Source organism: Rhinolophus hipposideros, assembly GCF_964194185.1.
Source record: "Rhinolophus hipposideros genome assembly, chromosome: 13".
Lineage (NCBI taxonomy): Eukaryota > Metazoa > Chordata > Mammalia > Chiroptera > Rhinolophidae > Rhinolophus > Rhinolophus hipposideros.
In genome coordinates this window covers 57,243,121-57,265,831 of record NC_138059.1, presented here as the reverse complement: position 1 = coordinate 57,265,831, position 22,711 = coordinate 57,243,121, and the positions used below count along the sequence as shown (strand labels likewise).

The following is a 22,711-nucleotide window of genomic DNA, read 5'->3' as shown; positions in this document are numbered from 1 at the left end:
GGGTAGCTCCTCAAAAACCAGGACATCCAGAGGCCTACTGCCATCTGCCAGCTCCTTTAAGGTTCAACCACTGATAAAGCCTTGTGCCGTATGCAAGTTGGGTGATGCAGGGTCTCAGGGAGCCTCTGGAGTGGGAAGAACTGTAGTAACAAGGTTAATGTAAATTCTGGTTTTGTGCCAGTGCTGACCCTTGAGTGACTCAGCAAAAGTCTTAGAGCACATTGAGGCCAGTCACCGCCCACATGGGGACTGCCGGACTCCGATAGTTTTCCAAGAAAGAATGCAATAGGGGCAGAGCTGGCTGCTCTTGCAGAAAGTGCCTCCAGCAGTATGAGAATTGGGTGGGGCAGGGTCCCAGCTGAGTCATTATGGCAGAGCAGCAGAGCTCACCAAGCCAATCGGATTCAGATTTGGCTTGTGAGGGGGTGGGCTCAACACAGGAAAGATGGTGCCTGCCTGCCGGTTGCACAGAAGGTGGACCCCTCACAGGGAAAATGCCAACTGTCTTCTAGTCCTCCCTGCAAAGCCACATACCTCAGTCTGCCCCCTGCCCCACATATGTGTCTGAGGTCCCTCAAGTCACTGTCCATCTACAGGAGCCCAAGGTGAGTGCCCGTGAGAGAGTGAGTCTGTGCACAGGCCGTTTAAGAAGATGGCTTGGTTTCCTGCAGCCTTTCATCGCACCCAAATGGTCAGATTCCCCATTGTTTTTCACAGCAGGACATTGTGGAGGCTCCTCTTCTGGATACCAGTACTCCAGCCTGGAGAGCCTGGTGTAAGGCTGGGGTCCCTCGCTTTTCCAGGGGGAACAAATGCAGGGGAGATATCTCTCCTGATTCTCAACCACCACACATGGGTGTAGGGCCTGTTCCGTGTCTCTGCCTCTCCTACTGGTTTTGACGTGTCGTCTTCTTTAAATTTTTAATTCTAGGACTTCTGTTCAGCTAGACTTCAGATGGTTCTCTAGGATGATTGTTCTACAATTTAGTTGTAATTTTAGTCTGTTCACAGGATGTAGGCACAGTGTTTATCTACTCTGCCATCTTCAGGCATTCAAGTATTCTTTAAATACCCTCAACCCCACCACCATCAACAAAAATCCACTTAAAAAAAATTACATGATATACCTGTTTATTAAAGAAAATTTAAAAAATACATATGACCAAAAATCTAAAATTAATGCCCACCCATTATTCAATGCCTCAAAAGCAACTATAGTTGAAATATTGGTGTACTTTCCTCTGTTCTTTCTTGTATTCATGTATTATCTATCTATATGTAAAACGCTTTATCTATAAAAATGAATATAGATTATTTTATAATCTTTCTTCCCTTATTAATACTACGTGGTCACTATTCCATGTCATTAAATATTCTTCTACAACTTCAATTTTTTCTGTCAGATTTATTGAGATAGAATTTACATGCAGTAAAACAGCCTTTTTAACTGCTCAATTTGATGATTTTGAAAAATATGTACGGTCATGTAAACCCTAAAAAAAACAAGATATAGAGAATTTCTGGTATGTCCAAATTCTTCCCTCCCTCCCTCTGGCCTTCCCTCCCTCCCTTCCTTCCTTCCTTTTTTCCTTCTTACCTTCCTTCCTTCTTTCCTTCCTTCTTTCCTTCCTTCCTTCCTTCCTTCCTTCCTTCCTTCCTTCCTTCCTTCCTTCCTTCCTTCCTTCCTTCCTTCCTTCCTTCCTTCCTTTTCTTTCTTTTTGGAATACCATTAGAAATCTTGGCATAGATATATATTCATTTCTTTGGGATAATTTTCTAGAAGTAGAATAGCACTGTCAAATGGTATGATCATATTAAAAACTTTTGATATAAAAATTCATCCTATTTATACTTCTAACAGTGTATAAACATTCCCTCTCACCAATTCTGATTGTAATTTTTGTTTCTGCTTTTTAATGAATTCTTTTCCATTTAACTTTAATCAAGTTTCTACCTCCACTGTGTCACTGAAACTGCTCGGCACATCACCAACTACCTGTTTCCCAGATCCAGCAAAATCTTTTCACTTTTTATCTTCTTTATTTCTCTGTGTCATTGAACACTGTTGACCATTTTAGTCTTTTCTTTTTCTTTCTTCTTTTTTTTTTTGGTTTCCATGGCACCATTTCTACAGTTTGGGCATCTCTGTGGTCACTCTTCTTGCACTCTTGCTTTGCCTGGCTCTTCAGTGTTGTGCCTATTAGGGTTCTTTCTTTGACTCTCTTCCTTTTCCATTAATTCCCTTCCCACCTGTGATGGTTAATTTCATGTATTCACTTAGCTAGGCCACCGTACCCAGATATTTGGTTAAACATAATTATAGATGCTTCTTTGAAGGTATTTCTTAGGTGAGATTAATGTTTAAATTAGTAGATTTTGGGTAAAGCAGATTACCTTTATAATTGGGTGGGCCTGATCCAATCAGGTGAAGGCTTTAATAGAAAAAAGATTGCTCTCCCCCAAGGAAGAGGAAATTAAGCCAGCAGACTGCCTTTGGGCTCAAGCTGTATCACCAATGCTTCCCTGGGTCTCTAGTCTGCCTACCCTGCAGATTTTGGACTCACCAGCTTTCACAATCTCATGTGCCAATTCCTTAAACCCCCCCCCCCCTCCAGATAGACAACCTATCTATCTACACACACACCCCACTGGTTTTATTTTCTCTGGACAACCTTGATTAACACACCATTGTCTATCAATGGATCTCAAACTCCAGTTGCATTAGAATCACTGAAGTTGTTGCATTCATTATACGAAGACCCAGTGAGTCCCTTTCTTACCATTTGGCTTCAGTAAGTCTGGAATTGGGCTGGGGAATTTGCATTTTCATAGGTTCCTCAGATGATTCTCATGTATGTGGTGAGAGAATCACACTGGTCTGCATATTCTTTCTGGATGATCTCATCAATTTTCATGTCTTTACCTGTTATATGCAAGATAATTACTTCCAAATCTATAGGTCTAGGCCAGAACTCCCCAGACCTTTCTGTCGGCTAAACATTTCACATAATTCACATAATCAGTTCCTTTAGCAACTGATCTCATTATTCCCCCTGTAACATGCTTTTTAACCCCCGTTTCAGTGAATGATACCTATCTATCCATTCACTTGAAAGAGAAAGCTAGGAGCCCTACTGAACCCCTTCCTCCCACTTATCCACTTACTTAGTATCTTTCATATCTTCTCTACCTTTTCACTCCACTGCTATTGCCATGGTCTGAACCATGGCACCATCTGGAGCCTGGGCAGTTGTAATTAATTCTACTTCCTGTCATTTGTCCCCATCCTCTCAAGCCAATCTCGACTGCTTTGCCAGATCCATTTTCTAAAATACAAATCTGATCATGCTTAAACCCTTTAATTGCTCTTCCTGCTCCCAGGATAAATCTGAATTCCCAGGATGACATAAAGCCCTCCATGTCTAGTCCTGCTTTAATGTAGTGTGTCCCTTCCCATATAGGCTTTAGTGATATCCAGCTGTTACATAGACACATGAGGCTGTCTTTGGCATATTCATGATACTGACCTGTCTTCTTAGAAGGTGTTCTCTGCCTTCCTAAGTGAAATGTTCATCCAGTGATCATTTACTCATCCTTCAAGACTCAAGAATCATGTCTGTTACCAAGCCTTTTCTGATATTCCCTGGTAAAATCAAATTTTCCCAGTCTTCTGGGTGGTGAACACACAATGTGATATATAGATGACGTATTACAGAACTGTACACCTGAAATCTATGTAATTTTGCTAACAATTGTCACTTTAATAAACTTTAATTAAAAAATATTTTCCCAGTCTTACTTTGATCATACTCAAATACTTTAGTATACTTATTTATTTATATGTGTGGCAGTAAATAAATGGGAAATAATTTCCTACTACATTGGGAATTAGTTTTTCACTTTTATATCCTTAGTACTGAGCACAGATTCTGACATAGTATATATGCCTGTGCCTTTTGATTAAATAAATGAATTAATTTTGGTGCAAAGAACATTATTCTGTATTATAAGGTCTGAGGATCTAATTATAACATGGTGACTATAGTTGATAATACTGTCTTGTGTAATTGAAATTTGCTGAGAGTAGAACTTACGCGTTCCCCCTCCACACACACAAATTACATATGTGTGTACTATATATGTGTGTGTGTGTGTGTGTGTGTGAGACGTGATGGATGTGTTAATTAACTAAATGAATTCTTTCACAATATCAAATACATGTATCAAATTATCACGATGTATACTTTAAATATCTTACAATTTTATTTGTCAATTATACCTCAGTAGACTAGAGAAAAAGAAAGAAAACATTGTTCTGTGAGTTCAATTATGAGTCTACCCCTGGTTCAACTAGGACTTAATTTACCTTGGACAGTTGTTAACCATCTTGGAGCTGAGGTAGCTTTGGGATTCGCTGGAAAGGGAGCGGTGCAAACAGCCAATGATGACAGAACTGGCACGCAGATGGTACTGTGACTGTCATGAGCACCTCCCAAACTTATGTGCTATCAATTCTCATTTTATGGCACCAATAACTCATGCATGCTGACATCAAAGGTTTGAGTCCTAAAAGAACTGAGATGAAGAGTAACTCATATTGCAAATGTAATGCAGACCTCCTTTCTGTCAATCTGGAGTATACGAAAGGAAAAACCCTGGGTAACCAGAAGTGAGGAGTGGTGTCCAGCTAGTGATGGGGCTCACATGCGCCTCTGTACCTTCATGATTTGGCTACTGGTGTAGGATTGAGAAGGGATATCCCCTTAGGTACTCCTCCTCCCCGCGCCCCCCACCATAGTGCCTAAAAATGAGGCTGCCCCATCATTGATATTTAATCAGAAACCCTGTGTGGCTGTTGGGTTTTCTGAATCTATCCTAGGCTTTAGGGCACATCTGTTGCTTGAGAAGAACCTTGTGCTCAGGCTTCCTTTCACTCAACCACTGGGGCAAGCAAATGAAAAGAAAAAGTAGGATTCTCAACTAATCTTTGTTTTAATTCCTTTTCCTTGAGGGCACAATTTCCCTGAAAGGTTAAAGAACACTTTCTTTGGGAAATGTGGGTCAGAATGTCCCCCTTTCTTCTAGAGGTCTTACATTTAGTCTCAGATATCACCATAACAACAAACAACAACAAAACAGCAGCGGCCACAGTTGTAGCAGCAGCTACCGTTTAGTGTAAGATATTGTTTTCTGGGCTTTGTGCTAATCATTTGGCCAGTTGCCTCATTTAGTACCTGTGATAACTAACCCTATGTGATAGATACTCTTGTTGGCTCCATTTACAGATGAGTAAATAGGCTCAGACAGATTAAAGGACTTGCCTGAAGCCACGTAGCTAGTAAGTGGCAGAGCTGAGAAATGAGCCCAGGTCTGGCGGATTGCAAATTCTTTCTTATTACAGTCTTCTCTATGTTTCCTGAATCATCCCAATTCTATAGCATACATTCAAAAATTGATATTCATGATTTTATATTCCTTAAATTCAAACCTTTGGATTGATTGAACAAAGTAATATGTGCAGTCATATATAATTATAAGAAAGCTTGTGACAACTTGAAAATATAGGTCCTTGAAGTTTTCTGATAAACAAACAACCAAGATAGCAACAAAACCTTCTGGCATTAGAAACTATGTCTGAAACAAAAATGCATTCTAAATATTGAAGCCATAGGTTCGTGGTTTTGTGAGTCATCTGGCGAATCATTTTTCATTTCTAGTGTGTAATGCATCCCTAGATACCTTTAATGCATGAACTCTGGAAGTCTTAAGAATTATTCACAATGTATCTTATTTGCTCATAAGCTGAATACTTTCCCCACCTTTGGTTCTGACCAGCCATTGCTTCACATAGTTGTATCTCCAGTGATGATGCTATTTAGCCTACTCAGGTTCATTTCTTGAGCCCTATGCCCTACCAAGTGCTTCTTTTAAAAACTGTTCTTGGGATTAATCATCTTTCACTGCCAACTGCTATGATTCATGGGTAATGTCAAGCTTAGAAGGTGAAGGCAAGACATTCTTTATTTTTATCTTGCTGTGGTTGTTCTAACACTGACTTACGTGCCATCCCTCCCACCTATACTTCTGTACTGTGAGGATACCTGATTGTTTTCTGTTGAAATCATAGGTCTGTGAGTTACAGGGAAAGATTAAGCTTGTTCTCTAAATACTGCAGCAGTTGAGACAATTCAGCTGGAAAGACCCATAAGCCCTTATTGCTTGCTATTCCTTATCAGCCTTGGGAATCATAAATACCTTCAGATTGGTTCCTCTTTGTGCCCTTGAAATTGGTAGCCAGGTTCCAGACTGCTGCCATCTGTGACTCACTCAGAATTCCCTCAACCACAAAAATTGCCCTCAAGCAGAGCCCTCACTAGCAGTTTTGGCCCTGGGGCTGAAAAAGACAAAACTTCTCTCAAGTCAACTTTGGAATTTTAACTAGTTATTCTTACTGATTAGGTGCTAACATAAAATCATGGTATTAAAGCCATGTACCCTCTACATTTGGGGGACCTGGCACAAAGCTTTGTCACCTCACCGTTTCTTGTGTGTCCCTGTGGTGGTCTCTGGTTGGCTACCCCAGCCCTGCTTGAGCAAGGGACTTGTGTCCCCGCTGCTGGGAGAGCTGTCTTCTGCCAGTCCCCCTCTGCTATCAGCCCCTCAGGAATCACCGTGCCCACGACCTCTCCCTGATCCAAAGTACTATGCACCTAGTAACTAGTGAATATCTGTGGACGCAATCACGTTGTCTAATAATAATAAATAAATAGAGCCAGTTTTCTTTTTAAAGCATTTTTTCTTTTTTTTTTTTTTTTTTAAGATTTTATTGGGGAAGAGGAACAGGACTTTATTGGGGAACAGTGTGTACTTCCAGGCCTTTTTTTCCAAGTCAAGTTGTTGTCATTTCAGTCTTAGTTGTGGAGGGCGCAGCTCAGCTCCAGGTCCAGTTGCCGTTGCTAGTTGCAGGGGGCACAGTCCACCATCCCTGCGGGAGTTGAACTGGCAACCTTGTGGTTGAGGGCTGGCGCTCCAACCAACTGAGCCATCCGGGAGGCAGCTCAGATCAAAGTGCCATGTCCAATCTTAGTTGCAGGGGGCGCTGCTTACCATCCCTTACGGGACTTGAGGAATTGAACAGGCAACCTTGTAGTTGAGAGCCCACTGGCCCATGTGGGAACCGAACCGGCAGCCTTCGGAGTCAGGAGCATGGAGCTCCAACCACCTGAGCCAACGGGCTGGCCCCATAAAGCCAGTTTTAGTTATTCCTTTTCAACTGTGAGTTTCTTCTTCCCTCTCTCCCTTCCTTTCTTCATCCTTAGAAATATATAGAAATACAAGATACTACTACTACTACAGATATTTATTGAAAATGTACAATGAAACAAATGCCTTTAGGGCTTTTTGTGCACCTTTGTAAAAAATTTGTTGTTCATATATGTGTGGGTCTATTTCTTGAATCTGTATTCCATTTTAATGATCTGTTTGTCTATATGTCAATAGCACCCTGTCTTGACTTAATAAGTCTTGAAATTACGTAGGATTAGCCCTCAATATCTGTTCCACTTTTTCAAAGTTGCTGTTGCTGTTCTAGATTCTTTGCATTTCCATATGAATGTTAGAATCATCTTGTCAATTTGTACCAAAAAAAAACAAACAAAAACCTTTGGGGTTTTGATTGGGATTGTTTGAATCTCTAGATCAATTTGGGGGCAAATTGACATCTTAACATTAATTCTTCCAATTCATGAGCAAGGTATCTCTCTCCATTTATTTAGGTTTTCTATAATGTCTCACTGTGATGATCTGTAGTTTTTACTGTGTAGGTTTTCATATCTTTTGTAGGTCTTTCATATATTTTATCCATAAGTATTTCATATTTTTGATGTTTTATAAGTGGTATTTAAAAATTCAATTTCTGATTATTGCTAATATAAAAATACCTTTGATATTTGTATGTTGATCTTATGTCTTGCAATCTTGCTACATTCACTTATTAGTTTTAGTAGCTTTTTAAATTTTATTGAATTTTATACATAAATAGAAAATTGTGACTAAAGACAGTTGAACTTTTTTTATATTGTTAGATTCAATTTGCTAAAATTTTATTAAGAATTTTTGCACATACAGTCATGAGGGATACTGTTCTATAGTTTTCTTTTTTCATATCTTTGTCTGATTTTATTATCAAGGTGATGCTGTCCTCATAGAGCAAGGATTTCCTCCACTTAAAAATTACTGGAAGAGTTTCTGTAGAACTGGTATTATTATTGTTACCTTAAATGTTTAACAGGGACCCTGTAGAGCTCCCTAGCCCCTTTTGCCATGTGAAGACACAGCAAGGAGTCTGCAACCAGGAGATGGTCCTCACCCAGCCATGCTTCACTCTGATCTTGGACTTCCAGTTTCCAGAACTGTGACGAATAAGTTTCTGTTGTTTGTAAGCTACCTAACCTGTGGTATTTTATGGCAGCCTGAACTAAGGCATCTGACAATCAAAATTATGCAACACATTTCTAAATGTCGCCTTGGAGAGAAGGTGCAGTTCAGACCCTGACTACCTGCATTAGGGAAAGTAAACTGGAAATAGAGGATGTTGTAATCAGGAAATCAGATGCTCCCATTTTTTTATTACTCATATTTTTATCATGGCCTGCAGGATGCTTTGTTTCAGTTATTCATTTCCACTTCTGTCTCCCTCTACTAACCTGTTAGTTCTCTGGTAGGAATCACGGTTCGATTGAGTGTATTGTCTCATTTGAATATGTGAATATACATATATATGTATATATATTTATACTTATGTCTTTTCCCTATTGGACCACCCAGCCTCCACAGCCATGTTCTTTTCCCTACCCTCTGACCCACCCGGTGGCACTCAGCAGGTATAGTGAAACAAAGCAGGGATTTGACATTACACATTGGCTCTGTGTTCCTCCCTGGTCCAGCTGTGAGTCAGAATCTGCTCTTGTTCCTACAGGTGTGATTATCTCCATTTTACAGATGAGGAAATTGAAGCTCATGTTCTTCATCAGCAACTCACTGATGGATAACCAATCAGGTCTTGTAACCTTCTAAACTTGTGACTTTGCCTCCATTCCAAAAAGCTCTACATGTAGCCTTAAGTCGTGATTTTAAGCGAAGGCTCTCCAGGTAGTAGGGGACAATGTTGATTAACAGTGTCATTATTTCAAGTCGGGGTGACTAATAGGCCTGAGTCTTCCCCTTGCTGTGCTGAGGGAGTGTGACCTTTGAGCTGTAGCAGCCACTAGGGCAGGCAGCACCTGTGGCTGCTGATTCTGCTGCTTTGTCTCCTGAGACATTAAGTGACCTGCTCGGATCCACTGAACTAATTAGTAACCTAGCTGGGACTGGAATTCAATATTCCTTTCTCCATGTCACTAGGCTCCCTCTATGCCTGGTGTCTCCCTGATTTCAGATATGCCTTATCTGTTAGGACCCTGGATCTCCATAACCTTCATTAGTCAACTCCCTCCCCCCAAACCCCTCAATGGATATGGAGTATCGCAGCAGGCTTTATCACTCCTGGGGTTTTGCCCTATACTCTTTCACCTTGGCGACTTGGGCTGGAACATATAGACCCTTTTGGTTTAAGGTTGGAGAGGCCTGGGAGAACTTTGGCCTCTTTCTTTTAGTCTGGACTCATATCCCACAATTTTCCCTGTGACTGAGGCATAAAAATATGTGTTCTTGTCCCTCAGGCCTCAGAAAAGCTTCCCCACATCAGTGTTTGCAAACTCTGGGTCATAAAGAGAGTTGTATAGTCAAGGTGTTGGAGTTGATCAGCATTAAAAAATGAATAAAATAGAATACAGCATAAAACATAAAAGTGGTAGTAAAGTACAATTCTGTGAAATCTTTTTTCGGTTGTGTATGTGTGAATGTATATGAGTATTGTATGTGTATGCGAGTACATACTAGATCACAGTTTAAAATGTATTATTACATCTTGTAGTGAAAAAGCGGGGGTTTCTCAAATTGCAGGTGGTAAATATGATTTGGTATAATGTATCAGAACGGTATGCCACTGAAGGCATAACAAGTCTGGAGGGAGGGGATAGGTGAATGTAGGGACAGAGTCCCAGAGAGCGTTTCCAGGCTCTTGGCCTCACATGGATAGGTGCTGGCTCCGTTATTAGATGGTCATCAGCTGCAACTAGTTGGCCATCAACTGTAAACAGTTAGCGATTAGCCACTAATATAAGTGCCGTGGCTATGCTGGCAAGGGGGTTGGTAGAGAAGAGCAGATTGTGGATCATGTGCCTCCTGCTTCCTGTATCTCCAGCCAAGCTGCCAGAGAGAATATAGCGGTGTTCCTTTTGGCCTCACCATATTGTGTCCACCTGCTAATAGTGGGACCAGAGACCCTGCATTACACTTGTCTCAGCGAGCAGGGTCTCAACCAGCACGGGAAACAGGAAACACGATCTGCCTGGGAGAAACATGACCCCTCGGCAAATTGGTAGTTCTCTCGAGCCTCCAGATGGCACACCATCCTCTTGGCCATAGCAAACGTTGCCTGCCTTTTGGTAGTCTGCTGCTCCCATAGGCTCCTAGAGTTGTGGACAGCTTACATGGGGGCCATCACCCACTCGGACACCTGGCGTGGCAAGCAAGATTCTGGCCAGGTAAGAATGATGTCTGACTCTGGGCAGGAGGACATGTGGCCCCCACACAGTGTCTGGTACCAGGTAGCCACTGTTCTCAGGAGTTGGACCCCCGTGGAGTTGTGGGAAGACGTGGATGGCTCTCCGGCCAGCGTGGAGAGGGCCCTAAAGGTTTTAACTGAGCAGTCGCCGGAGAAGGTGAAAAGCGCAGCCAACCATGTGGGCTGGATGTTCCTCACTGCGTTGCGTCTTAGCACTGGGAAGTGCTTACCTAAGCAGCCCAGGTACGGGACCGGCAGGCCCTGGTAGGAGGTGCTGGAAGCTCAGGTCCACCAGTTAGAGGAGAAACTCCACAGTGGAGACTGTGAGGCAGAGGTGGATGACCCGAGTGGAAGTTATGTACCTCCCCACCTCCACGCCTGGCCCACCATGCAGCAAAAGGTGAAGCATGAGCAACCTTTGGGCCTCGGGGGTGTTATTGCCAGTAACCAGCTGTGACTGAGTTCACAACATATACCCCTTATACTTCCACTGAGTTGGAGAAGCTGGGGAGGTGATGCCGACAGCCCCTGGAGAGCTGCACCCAGCTTAGCTGCTGCGTTTATGGGATGAGGAGGCAAACAGCATTCTCTGCTCCCCAGGTGAGATGGAAAAGCTAGCCTTCGTGACAGTACATCTGTCCCTGCGTCAAAGGTTACAGAATTACCGTAGGTTGGCCCAATACCAGGGCAACCACTCTCTAATGGAGTGGCTCACTGCTGCGGTACGCACAGTATGGGGACAGGCTGGCGAGCTGCCAGACATGGTGAATAAATGGCAGTCACATGCAGAACTTACTCAAATCATCCGTGAAATGGGTATGAGACAGGCTATGTTCAACCCTAATATGTAGGGATCAGATGACGAGCGTTTTACAACCAGCATGAGAGATCTGGTTTTGGATACTGCACCTGCAAGTGCTTTTGGATGCATTCTTAAGCCCTATATGGGGCGGCGGATCCATGCAGTTACAATTGCCATGGCCACCCTGGGGAATGTTGAAAGCCAGCGGCAAGGGAAGTTAAGACATGAGGTCCGAGAAGTCAAGGCCTAGAAGCCTAAGTCAAAAGTAAGGGGGTGAGGTCACAGACCTCAGAGAGTAACACACACGCAGATGTGCTGTGATCTTGTGTCAGCGGCGATTGATCAGGACAAAATAGACCGACAACCCAATGTACTCTTGTTGGAACTTTGGAAACAGTTGCGTCTGGAACAGCAATTCTGGTGAAGTCCAAAGGGGAAGTCTGGTAAAGTGCGACCCGTGTCTCTCCAGGACTTCATGATTTAGTGGATCATCTGACTGTCCGCCTGGGGACATATCACTATGTAGTGGACTTGGCCAATGCTTTTTTCTCCATTGACATTGCACCCGAGTGTCAAGAGCAGTTTGCTTTTACTTGGGACAGGCAGAAACGGACTTTTCAAGTCCTTCCTCAAGGATACTTGCACAGCCCCACTATCTGCCACGGGCTCGTGGCCCAGGATTTGGCACAGTGGGATCGTCCATCCTCTGTGGCCTTGTTTCACTATGTTGGTGACATTTTGCTAACATCTGATTCTCTTTCAGATTTAGAGCAAGCAGCTCCCTTTCTTCTCTGTCACCTGAAGTCATATGGCTGGGTGGTGAATGAGGGAAAAGTCCAAGACCCTGGCTTATCTGTCAAGTTTTTGGGTGTTGTATGGTCAGGTAAGACAAAGGTTATACCTGAAGCAATTATTGATAAGATACAAACATTTCCCTGGCCGACCAAGTTCTCTCAACTGAAGACATATTTGGGTCTGCTGGGGTATTGGCGGGTGTTTGTACTCCATTTAGCACTGATAGCAAGGTCCTTGTATTCCATGGTAAAAAAGGGGGCCGCATGGGATTGGACAGAGGCTATAGAGCAAGCCTTCGTTGCCACGAAACGGGCAGTGCAGCAGGCACAGGCTCTGCAAGTAGTGGACCCTGGCCGCCCATTTGAACTTGATGTTCATGTAACCCAAGAGGGGTACGGATGGGGCCTCTGGCAATGGCAAGAGTGTCTCCAGTCGCCAGTGGGATTTTGGTCCCAATTGTGGAAAGGAATGGAAGTCTGCTACTCTCTAGTAGAGAAACAGCTGGCTGCTGTGTACGCAGCCCTAGTGGCTGCAGAAGCCATCACAGGAATGGCATGGGTGTTGATTTGAACAAACTATCCCGTCCAGGGATGGGTCTGTATGTGGACCCCAAGGACTCAAAACGGGTGGCACAGACCACCACCCTTGCCAAGTATGGTGCCTACTTGGAGCAACGTAGCACCCTTAGTTTCAGCCCTTTGAACACAGAGCTACAGCAAGTCTTGGGGTCTGTGGAGTTTGTAGCCCAGGCTGAGCCAAGCGCTCTGCCTAGAGGGGAGGACTTGGAGCCCTCGCCCTACAGAGAAGGAAAGACCCCAATACCTGAAGATGCCTGGTATAATGATGGGGAGCTGCAGCCGTTTGGATGGCTATTAGTGTGCAGCCCATGGGGCTGGTTTGACCCATGCTTTGCAAGTGACACCAGGGGTGGTGACCAAGTGGCCACTGCAAGTGACTGTGGTATACAGAGGTCCTGATGCCGGGATAATTTTGCAGGGAACCTATGTGCTCTTGCTATGGCTTATTATGGGGTCCCCTGTTCTGCTACATGTTGAAACTACGCAAGGGACCCCAAGCACTGCCATAAAGGTCTGGTACCACAAACTGAGAAAGGTGCTGGTGGCAGTGACCCTCCTTTCCCAGGACAAAAAGCTAGCACGTATCCTCCCAGATGGAAGGGATTTGCCATTGACTACTATTTCTTTCTGCACGTAGGTGCCTATGGGCTAATATGATACTGGATTGGGCCCACACTTTTTTTTTTTTAATTAGTTTTAGGTGTACAAGACAAGGTAATACTTAGACGTTCATCATTTATATCCCTCACACTGTGAACCCCCCTCCCCCCATCCACTATCCCTCCGACCTCACACTGAACCATCACATTATATATATAAAATTATAGTTGGCATTCATTAATGTTTAGCTTCTGGTGTACAATGCCATGATCAGGTATCCACAGTATCCCTGAGGTGGTCTCCCAAATAGGACACATGTCCATCGGATACCCAACAAAATCTTTACAACATTATTGAATACCTTCCCCAAATTAATTTTCAAAAAAACCCTGAGGCCATCTTGTGGTTACCAGCTGCTTCCAAATCCCTTCACCTTTCCCCTTATCCCCAACCCCGCCCCCCCACACCCATCTAACAACTCTCAGTTTTTTCTTTGTGTCCCCAAAACTGTTTCTGATTAGTTCATTCACATAGTCTTTTCTTTAGATTCCACATATAAGTGAGATCATATGGTACTTGTCTTTCTCTTTCTGACTTATTTCACTTAACATAATGTTCTCTAGATACATCCATGTTGCTGCAAATGATAAGATTTCTTTCTTCTTTGTGGCTGCGTAATACTCCATTGTATAAATGTACCACACCTTCTTAATCCAGTCATCTACCGATGGGCATTTCGGTTGTTTCCATATCTTGGCTATTGTGTAAAGTGCTGCAATAAACATAGGAGTGCATACAGATTTTTGAATTGGAGTTTTGGATTTCTCCGGGTAGATGCCTAGGAGTGGAATTACTGGATCATAGGGTAGTTCCATTTTCAGATTCCTGAGATACCTCCATACTGTTTTCCATAGTGGCTGCACTAATCTGCAATCCCACCAACAGTGCACTAGCGTTCCCTTTTCTCCACATCCACGCCAGCATTTGTTGTTTGTTGATTTATTGATAATAGCCATTTTGACTGGAGTGAGTGGGCCCACACTTTTAATGGTGTGGTGAATCAGTCATCTTGTTCGGATCCACACGGAACTGTCCGTTATTTCAGCCCCAGGTTACTGCGGAAAATTAGCTGCTCCAGGTGGCAACAGCTGTATAAGTAGACATCGGGGGACACCCCCTGGGACATTACTTGTACTGCGCTGAAACCTTTTTAGTGAGCTGGGTTCCTGGCACAGGGCCCCTCGTGAAAGACGCTGGTTACGTTGAGTGTGAGGTGAGACCCTGGAAGGGTAAAGTCTAAGGACGGAGTCCCAGAGAGCAGTTTCCAGGCTCTTGGCCTCATGTGGAAAGTGCTGGCTCAGTTATTAGATGGCCATCAGCTGCAACTAGTTGGCCATCAGCTGTAACCAGTGAGCCATTAGCCACTAATAAAACTGCCGTGGCTGTGGTGGCAAGGTGGTTGGCAGAGAAGCACAGATTGTGGATCGTGTGGATCCTGCTTCCTGTGTCTCCAACCCAGCTGCCAGTGAGGATAGAGTGGTATGACTCCCTATCCATGGCTCCTTTGGTGTTCCTTTTCAGCCTCACCATATTCTGTGCCCAGCCGCCGAGAGCGAGACCAGAGACTCTGCATTACTCTGCATTAGTAAGTATGTTTTTTAAGTTCCAATTATAACCTACCTCCCTTGCTACTTCCCCAACACACACACACACACACACACACACACACACACACACACAGAGTCTCCACTGTTGTTGAGAACAACCATATCTTAGTCATTGGAGAGCTCCCGATTCCTGAAACAGTGCCTGTCACTCAGAAGGTACTCACTAAATGCTTATTATTGTCAAAGGGCAAATGTTTGAAAGGTAAAAAGTGGAATCTATGTAGTTTTCTTTCACCGGGCCGGGCATATACTTGGCACTTACAGATGCCAGTGGGAATGATCATAATGACTTATGGGAAACAAAAATACAACCATGAGAAGCTCTATGAATAAAACACACAGGTGTGATGAACAACCGCAGAACGGGTCTGGCCTTCACCACTGCAGAAGAAAGCGCCCTTTCCCCTTCAGTGCACTTCAACAAACCAATCCAAGCCTGCAAACCTCACAGAAGGAGTGGTTGTCATCTCCCTAAGTAATAGAGCCTATCTCCTCTTAACCTTTGTGACCCGCAAAAACCAGTAAATTCCTTCTTTTATCTATCCTAAGTCCTTTATATTACCCTCTAAGCCAATTTTCTGTTGTACTGTATTCAATGGGAATTGAAAACAGCTGGTCACCATCTGCTGTAGATTAATTCTTCATGTACTTGAAGCCTATAATTAGGTCATTCCTCCGCCTTCTCTTCTCCAGGCTAAATATCTTATTTCCTTCAGCCCTTCCCAAAAGGTTTTATTTTCCAATTATTTAATTGTCTTCCTAGTGTTACTCTCAACATCAGGTTCTCTGTTCTCCATCCACCGCAAGTTGAGGAGGTTGATCAATGGAAAGGGTTATGAGTATTTAAGGTCACCACTGCCACTTCTGAGGAGTCTGCTTTCTGTGAATTGTTTATTTTCAGAGGGCCATTTAGAAATGAGCAGCAGCCTTCAACTGAGCAGGACTCTGCCACGCTGAAATTGGAAACAGAGGAATCAGAATGTTATGCTTTGCTTCTAACCTGACTCCAGATAGCCTTGACTTTGCACCCCCAAATCTGTGAGATGATCACTACAAATCTCCAGGAAGTAAAATTCTTGATCATGCAGGCATCATTGTAATGGCAATTTGAGTGTTTTGGAAACCTGGTAGGTTGATAACAGCTGGAGAAAGATTTTTAACTTGATAAAGCTCAGGAAACGAGTCCAGTAGCGAGAAGTGTTCTTCCTCTTAAGTCCAGGAAATACACTGCTGGTGGAGTGACACAGGGAAGAAGAAAATGTGTCCAAACACCATTCTCCAAGGCACTGGTTTTTTATCTTTCTCCCTTCTGGTGTTATAATATATGTGCAACACAATCCTTACTATCCTGATTTTTATGAAATAAAAATTTATATATATTTGCACATATATATAGAAATACTTTGTGTATCAATAGATTCTTGAAATGACTGACAGTATATCTTCACTCCTGTGACCCTCGGCTGTGTCTCTTGAAACTGTGTTCCTGCTTTATAGCATGAGTTTTGGCTGGAAGCAGTTACTTCCTGGTTGTCGGTCCTTAAAAAGACTCCATCATTACTCAGAAATGATGGCTAGACTAGATGGTGTTTTTGCCTACCTCTATTAAATATCTGCTCCACGTAACCATGCCTAACTCAAAAACAGCCCAAAATTCATGGCTTCAGTTTATTTCATGTGCACAATCCCTTTATAAGGTAGATATTATCACCCTCATTTTTACAGATAAAATAGATATGGAGAAGTGTGTGTGTGTGTGTGTGTGTGTGTGTGTTTGATGCGCTTATGGTTACTTAGGTGGCAGAGCTGGCATTTGGATCCAGGTCTGGTTGGTCTCTGTAGAGTCATCAAAATCACCTGGGCATGCGTGTTAAAACACAGATATCTGGATCCCATGCTCAGATTCTGATTTCAGAGGCGAGGCCCTGGAATCTGTATTGTCAATCAAGTGTCCCAGCAATGCGGATGCAGGTAACCCAAGTCCTGTACAAAAACACCATCTGACTATCTGATCCTGTGCGGCCTGAAATAGAAAATCTAGGTCATTGTTTCTCAAGCTCTGTTGTGCATCTATATACCCAGGAGGTTGTTGAAAAGAAGCCTAGATTCCACTCTACAGCTACTGAGTCAGAATCAAGGAAGACCAGAGTCCAGAGATTGTATTGTTAACATGCAGCTGAGGGGTATTCTGAGTCATGCTCAAGTTAGAAAACCACTGGGGTGAGCCTTCCTGCCAGTGGTTTCCTATCCCCAGTAATTCTCGGTGCTTTTGTGGGCAATTGAGTCGGCTGGGGAAAGGTGGGATGGTAGTGGCTTCTTAAATGTGAAAGGAAGCCCCTGGCTAAGGGAACAGTGGGAAGATGACCCCTGAGAATGCTGCCTGCCTCAGTAGGCAGGTATCTCCAGAGAAGAAACCTTAACCCTAAGGATAAAATGCCATGGGTTTGAAAGCCAAGTGTTGCATTTGATAGCAGAAGTCTAGTGAAGGGGTAACCATTTGTTAGGATGTCATAACAGGTAGTGTTGCCTTGGCAACATAGCAGGGGACTTACAGAGGAGAGAGACAGGAGAACAGCTGGGCGGGGTGTCATTCTGTGGGGAGCTCAGGGGATACGAAAAGGTTTACTAAAAGGAGCAACATAAAAAAAATACTTGGCACACAGAAATCCAGTCATAGACGAAAACTCAGAAGACCTGGTTCCATGAATATATTTTAAATCTAAAAAATATGCTTTAACAGCAGGGAAGAATCCTCACAGACGTCTGAGAAATTTTCATTCTGCAGACCTCCTTTGTACGCAGCTTTCTAGTAGATCATGCACTGTACCATATGCTAGGAATATATTGTGTGGGGGAAACTGAATATAATGTTTGCACTCAAAAACTAAAGCACACGAGGACAATTAAACTCTCACTAGATGACCTAAAGATAATTGATTGAATTCAGCAGGGCAAGTTTTTGAGTCAGTATGTGTCAGGTAAATAGACGGAAATAATCTTGGAGGTTCACACACATTCGTTTTTAAAGTTCAGTATTATAATATTTATAGGCAATGGTTAAAGACAAATCTAATTTTAATTCTATAGATTAATTTGGATTCATGTTTATTTCATTCATTTTTACTTTGAACCAAAAAATGTTATTACATAATACCTCAACATCTATACTCCATTAATTCCTCAAATTTATTTTTTAAAGATGCTCTCTATTTCAGTAATTAGACTTAACTAGTTTCTGAGATATGCAATTATTAAATTAAAATTATTTCAAAAGGAAGCATATAGATTCTATACAAATGTTTATTTTATCACGTGATAAAGATCAAGCTGGTTTTCCGCCACCTTGGGCAGTAGACAGATGATGACCTCATCATACTGGGAACTGGAATTCCTCATGTTATTCTTGTTTGAATCAGTCTCTTCGCTCTAAGTACTCCTGAGGTTACACTGCTGAGAGACTGAATCCTTCCTCTAGGCACGAGTCTTCCCAACTTACTTTGGGCTGCTTCCCAGACCCCGTGCAGTTGTATTCTTCCAACTCCCAACTTCCTGTAATTCTCCTGTACAAACTTCTCCTTTGCTTCAGAGCCTGGTAAAATGGAACACCTTCCAAGGCAGAAAATAAGAGCATCTCTGCACCTTTCATGTTTTTGGAGGTACCTGATTTTTCCTTCACCCGCCCTGGGTTTCTGTGTGTTCCCTGCTGCTTCACAGATTACATCTTCCCAGGGTGAATCCCCGGACCACTTCCTCCTGTTAGAAGTGTAGCTCCTGCAATCCAGTTCTGAAGCAGGCAGACTTGCTCAGAACATCAGTGAAGAGCTGAGCTAGGTCCATGGCTGTCTGGACCCAAGCTGTCTATTCCTGGCCATCAAAAGCTCACTCATTTCTCACATCAGTGCTAAGGAGTGGTTTTGGAGAAAATCAAGACCTGCTTTTACAGTGTGACTCTGTGAGGAACTTATAATTACATGACGGAAATAGACTGGGATAAAAGACGGTCAGAGAGATCACGATTCAATTAATGATCCATGTGGTCATTCAGCTTCCTCAGTTAGTCTATGTTTGCAATCATTAGATCATTCCTGTGGATAGAAGTCTCGAAATGGAAGTTGTCTTTGCCAAAAAAGGAATGCCTCAAATCGTGGGATGACTTTCTTTATTACTTGGAACTCTACTGGTTACAAATAACAGAAACAGAGTTGAGGTAGCTTAAGCAAAAGGCAGGGGGTTTGTTTTAAAGGTAAGGGACTGTCTCATAAAATCCAAGGGCAGGCATACAACTTATGGCTTGAACAGGAACCACGGAATGGAAGTCCATCCCAGGTCTCTCCGTGTCGGCCTTTGCATGCTTACTCATTCCTCTTTCTGTAGACTGGTTCCCATTGCTTCTCATTCTCCATATTGGAAAGCACGGTCACATCCTAGGGTTTTGTTTCCTCCATTTAGGAGGGAGCACACTGAAGTTGGAATCTTTTGATTGCATTTCCAGTTTCCTCTGAGAAGGAGTATATAGGCTCAGCTTGGGTCAGGTATAGTTTGGGAAAACAGTCACGTGTACAAAAATGGCTGTCAGGAGTCCTGCTGCTCTGGCTGTATGGATGACAGTGGGATTAGGGTGCAGATAGGGCATTTCCAGAGCTAGGTAAACAGGTTTGAGCTGGGTGAGCTGAAACACTGCTCCCCTGCCACACACAGAGATACCTTTCGTTTTTTTCCCCTCATGCACTTAAACATCCCCACCTAAGATGACCTAACTGTATCGTGTCTACATAATTTCCATACAGTATACACCCTTTCCTTATGCAGGATACCCCAAAGTCATGTTCTGTCATTGCATTCAAAAGAGTGCATGGAGCTATTATTCAGAATTAGAGCACAGGATATCTGGAAGAATTTCATCTTACTCTAGTTTATTCCTCTTGTCTACATGTGATATCTCACTATCTTGCGACCCATGGACTATTTAAAGATAGACATTTCTTACACATCTGGTACAAAATGGTGAAGGAAAAATTGGAATAGCCTCAATAAAAACCTCCCACTTAGAAAACAGAGAAAGAAGAGCCTTCATTGGTAATAAGCTCAGAGCTCGTGCCTTCTGTTGATAAATGATAGGCTCCCAGAATCTCGTATGCATCAGTTAGTCATCTCGCTGCTGGCAGTGGAGTGAGCGCTTTGGTTAGCTGACCTGGTCATCTCAGGTTCTGACTTGGCACTGACCTTGTCCAGTACACACGGGATGATGTGGGTGTCTTCAAAGCAGTCCACTTTCTATCAGTGCAAATAGTTGAGCTTTGGGATCGCTTCAGAAACTATTGGAAAATTATGGGTCGCTCTTCACTAGGCCTGAGTTTTTTGGTTGTTCCTTTTTTTCCCTTCTTTTTTCTGGCAATGCAACTCCCTTAGATCATTCATTTACGTTCTGGGGAACTCCATTTGCTAATAACCGCCACCAGAAATCTTGTACATCTGTTTCTTAGCCCAGGGGGCGGGCCCTCTCTTCCTTGCCCCTAGCTTTCAACTGGAGAGGTGAGTTTTCTTCTTAATCTGCCCTGGAATGTTGCTCTAGTCTCCTCTGCAAGCTTTATCACCTTTGTCTGCCATTTGTTACTCCCTTCTATTCAGAGGCTGTCTTCAGGGGAGCCTATGGAGGTGTGGGGTGTGGAGAGTTGAGCAAAGAACAGTGATCATGGACTCCATTCCCCAGTGCTCGAAGCTGCACAGATGGTCCACATGGCACACGGGGGCTGGCTCTCAGAAATGAGCTGCACATGCTATGGGTTGAAGTAGTTGCATGTTTTAAACAATATCCACCACTACATATTGTTTAATAATATTTAAATATTGTGCTCGTTTCTACCCCTTGAAAGTCTGCTCACATTCACTGTCTAATCTTCTGCGTTGAACTCTTACCATATAGCCATCTACTCACAACGAGTGCCCTGTCTCCCTGTGACCTCGGGCTCCCTTCCTGACACTTGGAACTACTGCGGTTTTCGTATTCATCTGCTCCACTCAGGACCTCCCACCCCCATCTTGCTCTAGCCCTGTAACCCAGAAGATCCTGACCGTTGCCAGGCTAGGTCTGCCCTTTACAGGGGATGGGAAAACACACCGTGGGGGAGACATTTCTTTCCCTTCTTTGTCTCTAAATTTTCTAGTGTCTTTGCTCCTGGAGCAGCTGATTAATCCAGAGAGTAAAGTGGAAAAATAGTACATTCCTTAGAAAGCACAGACAGCCTCCTGAAACTTTTCCTCCCAATGGTCCCAGCTCTGAAAGATCAGTTCTGGTTGGGGAATGACAGTGTCATGAACAGACTTCATTTTGTATAAGTATTTGGATTTCAAGTTCTCCCCTGCCATGGCCAACCAAACTGGGCTGTCCTTTTTAAAAGAAGTGAGTGTGTGATGCTTTGGTCATGAAGAAGAGGTCCTTCTTCATCCCCCCACCCCTTCTTCCATGCCTCGTCAACTTGCTTTCTTTTAAAGATGCACTGAGTTCCTGTTATGTGTCGAGTGCAGTTCTCTGTGTGAGGAATAGAATGCTATACACAGACATTGTTCTTGTCTTCATAGAGTTTAAAGTCTATGGGGGGGTGTGTGGAGAGTCAGTGACTCCCGTATTATGATCATGAAAAGTGCTATGACAGGGGAGTGTACAGGGTGCTATTGTGCAGCCCACAAGCGATACTTAATCTGGACACAGGACAGGCCGGGAAAACCATCAGTAATTCTGAAATTGAGATCTGAGCGCTGAATGGGAGTTAACCAGGGGAATTTAGATTTGGTGATGATGGTGATAAATGGGGAGTAAAAAGAATTTAGGTAGCGAATGTCTAACAGATGTCAGCTCGGTCTCTCTTCTGCTAAAAGGTGGTTAGGATAGACTCCGGTGCCTGTTCAACATCTTGCCGAAGTTCAAAGTCTACCACAAGATCTCTGAAGCTGGTTCTTGGGTTTGTGCCTGCCCTTTCCTTAATTGCTACGAAAATCTGCTCACACAAAGAATTTAGTTGTGAATTTAACTTTCTTCAGCATTTAGGGGTCATCAGGAGGGCTACTGCTGTGCATACGGCTTGACCAAATTCAGCAGAAAGACAAATTAGAAAGTTTGTTTTTAAAAGTCCTTTGCTTGCCCCACCCTGGGGGTTCTCTCACTTTGCCACCTTTACCCCTGAAAGGTCCAAACCTTCACCTTTGTTTTTGTTCTCTTCTCTTCCTTCCCCTTTCATTTCTTCTTACCACTTCCTCTCAGGAGAATCCTCAAAATTCCTCTCAGTGTTCATGGGTTCAAAGTCTCACCTTCTACCAGTGGTCTCCTGAACATACAAGCCCTTGATTCTGGTGGTGGGAAATCCAAACACAAAAACTGGCTGTGGATGAGGAACTGTGAGTATTCTTGTCTTCCTAGATTCATCCCATAGATTTTCTCAAGCATACGGATGGTTGTAATATTAGGTACCCATTTAAATGGATTACTTGTTACTGCTGTATTACTACGATTACTACGACTACCTCCTATTTCTACTGTGACTTCTGAGCACTTATTAGATGAAGCATCTTACATCTGTCATTTCATGTTCTAATCACAGTTATGCCA

General features: G+C 43.2%; 1 protein-coding gene across 1 annotated transcript in view; it reads left to right on the top strand.

The window, feature by feature from the left end:
• Positions 1–22,401: 22,401 nt before the first annotated feature.
• Positions 22,402–22,711, top strand: part of CA8 (carbonic anhydrase 8) — a 201,842-nt gene continuing 201,532 nt past the window's right edge. The window contains exon 1 of the mRNA XM_081070898.1: positions 22,402–22,500. The gene's annotated coding sequence lies outside the window, so the exon portion shown is untranslated. The remainder of the gene's footprint in view (positions 22,501–22,711) is intronic.